A 6,041-nucleotide genomic window follows, 5' to 3' on the forward strand; every position below is an offset into this window, starting at 1 on the left:
ATTTCACTATGACCCAGATTTTTGCTCGATATTAAGTTTTGTGGTAATGAACATTATGGCACAAAGGCTATTGATAAAGCTAGTACTGAACATGGAATATTCCTTTAAGAACCTTAATTGTAAGAGTTTAAGTCTCAGGTATGTGATTTTTCATCAACAGTTGAGACCAGTTAAACCAATTGCTTAATTTAACCAATTTAACCAACCAATTTAAAAGAAAATGTGGTAACACTTTAAAATACAGTTCTCTTTGTTAAGGGTTTATAAAGAGGTTTATTAATGACTAATAAGTCATTTACAAATGCATAATAAATCATTAATGTACGGTTATAGCAACATGCATAAAAAGGGTGACTTTTACGCAATACTTGCTAAATAGTGAGCCATTTTACAATGCATGTTATAAATGCTTAATAACACTTATTCAACATTAGCAACCTATGAAAATGTACATTAATGTAAAATAGACACATATTAAGCATTTATTAAAGGAGTTGCCAACATTAGAAACCTATGTACATAAAGTTCAGTATGGTTTAACAGTCATCAGGCTTTATTATATGATATATGCTGTGAATGAGCATGAAGAGCTGAAAAGTGTTTTTGCAGAGGACTTTAGGTAACTAGGACTAGTTAAGTCGGGACAGCACTCGGAGTAGCACCATCCTTTTGACGTCAACGTGACAATGCGTCAATACATTACAATAATGAATATAAACACAAAGCAGACTGTAGCAAAATTACATAATCCATCCTTTTAATCTCACTATAATAGTCTATTTTGCTAACATTAATCATGAATCAGTACATTTTATGTTTTTGATTATTATAAGTATGATTAAGTGTATTTATTAAGCATTTATAACATAACAAAAGTTGCCCTTTTATGCATATTGCTATTACTGCATGTTTATGCTTTATAATGCATTTGTAAATGATGTATTAGTCATTAATAAACCCCTTTATAAACTCTTAACAAAAGTTAAGGGTTAAAGTGTTACCGAAAAAGTGCTTAAAATGTGGAGAAGATATACCAGTCAGAACTAAATAAAAATACATTCACAAACCTTGACAAAAAGTGAAGATTGCATTGGTCCCCTTTATTGAGTAACACAACATTACTCTACAGCTTCAGAGTACATAGTAAAAAGCAAAAGAAAATGAGCAAATGTTACCATAAGGAGCTATTTCTTCCTGATCTGACCTTTAAAAATGACTTTTGTTTGTGTAACCCAATGCAGTCAGGTTGATTCAGTCATGTTAAATTAGATGTTTCCACCTGAAGTGCAATTATAACAGTGTATCCCAACAGGAAGATGGGAACAGGCAAGATTTCAGCAGTAGAGTTCACAGGGTATTCCATTTCCTTTTGTTTACAAAACTGAATGTTGAGAATTCCCAAAAGGGCCACAAGCCATTCAGACAGTGAATACTGTCAACAGAACAAATGTTCGATTTCAAACTTTTGTTGGCAGGACAACACAGAAATGACAAGCCTGTATGCTGGTTCCAGTTTCAGGATTAGTGATTGAAACTTTAATGAGAATTTGATTTGTCCAAGAGGGTTTGACTTGGTCCAACAACTGGGGGCCGTAATCATGAGGCTTATGTAGATACACATTCTGCTGATTACTGCAGTGCAACAGCCTGGTCATTTGTGTGTGTGTGTGTGTGTGTGCGCGAATGATTTGTTGGACAGACAATCACAGCCATTTAACTAATCAGAGTAAATGCCATAAAGAGCCATTGCCCTGATGATGTCACAGCTCTAGAGTCGTCACTTTGAGTGCTTCCATCTGCTGGAGTTTTTGAGGGGCTGAAGTGCCACACACTTCACTTTTTCTTTGTCCTCTGTCATTTTCAAGCAATCGGGCTTTTAAAATGCAAGATGTTGTTTTATCATTAATGGTGTTTGCAGAGCTCAAGCATCACTATTACTATATCTTATAGTAATAGGTGCTGTATGAAGCAGTACACAACTGTCAGGGGAGTGGCCACCGTTTTTTAGCTAATCAGAAAACTTAGCTAAATCACAAATACTCTCTACCTGTAAAACATTTTGGACATTTGGGTTTGCTGACAATGGGCACCGTCTAACAGGCGGAAGTGAGCAAAATGGCTAAAATCCAACCTAGTCTATTAGAATGAACGTTAATATAATGTAACAACATTTTCGCAAACTGAGTTTTATGTCCGCGTTCTACATTCCGCCGCAGTTTCCCGGTGATATTAAGCACTACAACAACTGTGCGGTTGATTCACTTTCACACAAATTACAAGTACAAAGGCCAATAATGACATTGTAAACACCTGCTAGAATCGTTTACAGCACCTTTAAAGGAATAGTTCACCCAAAAATGAAAATTCTCTCATCATTTACTCACCCCCATGCCATCCCAGATGTGTATGACTTTTTCCTTCTGCTGAACACAAACAAAAATTTTCAGAAGAATATTTCAGCTCTGTAGGTCCATACAATGCAAGTGGATGGTGACCAAAAATCTGAAGCACAAAAAAGCACATAAAGGCAGCATAAAAGTAATCCATAAAACTCCAGCGGGTAAATCCATGTCTTTAGAAGTGATATGATGGGTGTGGGTGAGAAACAGAGCAATATTTAAGTAATTTTTCACTATAAATCTCCACTTTCACTTCTTTTGTTTTTGCCGATTCACATTCTTCATGCATATCACCACCTACTGGGCAGTGAGAAAAATGTATAGTAAAAAAGGACTTAAATATTTCGTACCCATACCTATAATATTGCTTGTAAAGATATACAGTAGATTTAACCACTGGAGTCTTATGGATTATTTTTATGCCACCTTTTTGTACTTTTTGGAGCTTCAAACTTGTGGTACCTACTCACTTGCATTGTATGGACCTACAGAGCTGAAATATATTTCTAAAAATCTTGTTTGTGTTAAGCAGAAGAAAGTCATACATATCTGGAATGACATGAGGGTGAGTAAATGATTTTGTTTAATTATTATTATTTTTGGGTGAACTATTCCTTTAAGGTTAGGGTTTTGAACAATGATGTGAACTTAGGTACTGTATGTAACTCGTCCTGCACCATTTGTCCTATAAACAGTAATGAAACCTCATGCAGCTTGTTAAGGAGATGTGTGCTATTACTAAGCAATCAGACTTATGATTTTTGCCAGATGATGTACTCACAGTTTTGAAGGAGGGACCTGAGAAATGTTATATCATAGATGGTTAGTAAGTAACCACCTAGCAACCACCAGAACACATTAGCAATTGTATAGAAACCATAGCAATCACCAACAACACCCTAGCATTGTGATGGCAAGTTTTGCTTGGGTAAGCATCACTCACATTTTTGGTAACACTACATTAATTTTCCCTTTGTTAAGGGTTTATAAAGGGGTTACAAAGGCATTATAAATCATTGATGTGTAGTTATAACATGAATAAAAAGTTAAAAGTTAATGAAATACTTGCCAAATAGTGAGTATTTTTACTTATATGTTATAAATGCTTAATTTATACACTTATTCATACTTATATTAATTAAAAACATAAAACGTCACAATGTCACAATGCAGCAAAAAAGACTTTTATAGTGAGATTTTTAAATGATGGCAGCTCCTTAATATGTGTCACTGTTTGAAAATGTTTGAGGTGCATTTTCATAGGTTACTAATATTGAATAAGTGTTATTAAACATTTATTGAAATATACAGTAAGTTAAATGCTCACTATTTGGCAAGTATTCCATGAAACTCCCCATTTTTATTCGCATGTTATTACAGCATATCAATAATTTATCGTGCATTTATTAGTCATTAATTAACCTCTTTATAAACCCTTAACAAAGGGAAAGTGTTACCTTATTTTCTAAATGTACCTATCTAGTTTTTTTCCAATCATCTGATGTTCCAATCATCTTTTTGTTGCATCTTCTACACTTCCACACAATTCTACAATTTTCTGTCATTTTATTTCATTCTTTCCTCATCATAAAGACTCTGTCTGTACATCTTTCTGTCCATTCCTTCCTTAACTCACTTTTTCCCCTTCTCTCCACTCATCCTTCGCTCAGCTCATCATTGCTTTACAATGGCTGTGACCTTTTTCCAGCACTCCACTATCAGACTCTTATGTGCAGCCAGGCGGTCATTCATGAGGTCACTTCACAGAAGTGGACATTAGCGATAATGTACTTCCAGTGACTCAGGTGTCACACTAAAGCAAATGCATGCACACGCACACACACACCGGCACATCATCATCCAGCTCTTTGCGTGCGTGACAGAGATGTGGACGTTGCAACAAATTAAAATGTCTGTAGGTGGAAGGAATATATTGCTTGATGACAGAGAACTGGGAAAAAATGAGACAATATATATTTTGTCAGAGTGTTACAAACACACACACACAATTTCTGAATCCCACTCGGTCTGTACGCTTGTTAGTTCCACTTGAAATGGCAAATGACAAACAATCAGAGGCAGTGAAGCAGTGGCTTACCAGCTCACAGAACCAGCCAAAACAAAACAAACAGGGCAATTACTGCAATTCACACTACACCAGTTCCCCATGTTAAACACACACTCACACACACAGATAAACACAAAGGCCTTTGCAATTATAAACATTATTCTCATACTTTGCAATCTATTTTTGACGTGCAAACTAACAGACACACACATATACTCATATACATAAACACACACATACACACATGCAGCTGGAGCAGAGGGGATATATATAGTATATTAAAATGACTAAATCCACTGAATAAATATTTTCTCATCTCCAAGGTTACTCAGATTTTTCTCCTGACGTGTTATGGAGAGAAGACCAAGGTGGAGAAAATCTCTGAACTGATTTTTTTATTTATCATTTGCTGTGCAGGGCTATGATAACCTCGGGCCAAAAAAGGAAGATGGCAGATGTGTTTAGTTTACGGCCCGTTTGAATGTCTGCCTTTCAGAGACAGAACAACTTTATGCCTTTCTGCTACACAAATACATACACATATTCGGCCGTACACATACAAAAATAGCACTATTTAGCACTCTTGATAGGCAAAGCTTTATGGCATGTAATTTGTGGTGCTTGCCTAACCCTAAAAAAAAAAAAAAAAAAACATCACTATTACTTATACTTTTTCGTACTTTTTCAAAACTCCTAACCCTAAACCTCTCAAAATGTGCGGTTTGATAAGGACAGGTAGGCAATTCCATTTCTAAGCAATTGGAATTGCATGAGGGTTATTCTGTAAAATTGGTGCTTTTTTGTGTGTTCCAACATTTGTGTAAATTATTTTAACAATGAGTAGCTGATGCCAAATTTTGCAACGTGTTATTTTAAGCAATTTTCTTAACACATCAGCAAAAATCTGTTAACTTTATTATATTTTTAAGTGTTTTTTTTTTCATCGTCTTTATTATGAAGATGCATATTGGCCTGTCCCCAGCCCTGTGTTTCCAACTTCTCCTCGGGTATTGGCAAATATGCAAATTTTGACTGATAGATAAATAAATATTTTTATGTTTTAGTGGACATAATATATTTTTTTAAAGACTTAAAGTTATGTGTCAACCCTGGTACCATCATAACTCCCCTCTATTAAAATAATGTACAATTCTGTAAATAAAAAAACTCATAATAACATCATCATCCATTAAAGGGTTTGTTCACCCAAAAATGAAAATTCTCTCATCATTTACTCCCCCTCATGCCATATCAGATGTGTATGACTGTCTTTCTTCTGCTGAACACAAACAAAGATTTTAAGAAGAATATCTCAGCTCTGTAGGTCCTCACAGTGCAAGTGAATGGTGACCAAAAATGTAAGTGTCTCTTTTTTATCACTTTATCTTATATTTTGTTAGGTTTGTCAGTAGGGGAAGATCTTAAATTGACATCCCTGTTACCAAGATTTTATATAGAAAACAACTGATAATTCAAAAGTGAATATTTGTAGAAATATCAACATTAAATTTCTTATAATCAAAGACTTACACTGAAGGAGGTGTCGAGCCACATCTGAGGACCAGAGTATCATA

This window comes from Myxocyprinus asiaticus, chromosome 27 (genome assembly GCF_019703515.2).
Source record: "Myxocyprinus asiaticus isolate MX2 ecotype Aquarium Trade chromosome 27, UBuf_Myxa_2, whole genome shotgun sequence".
NCBI classification, from domain to species: domain Eukaryota; kingdom Metazoa; phylum Chordata; class Actinopteri; order Cypriniformes; family Catostomidae; genus Myxocyprinus; species Myxocyprinus asiaticus.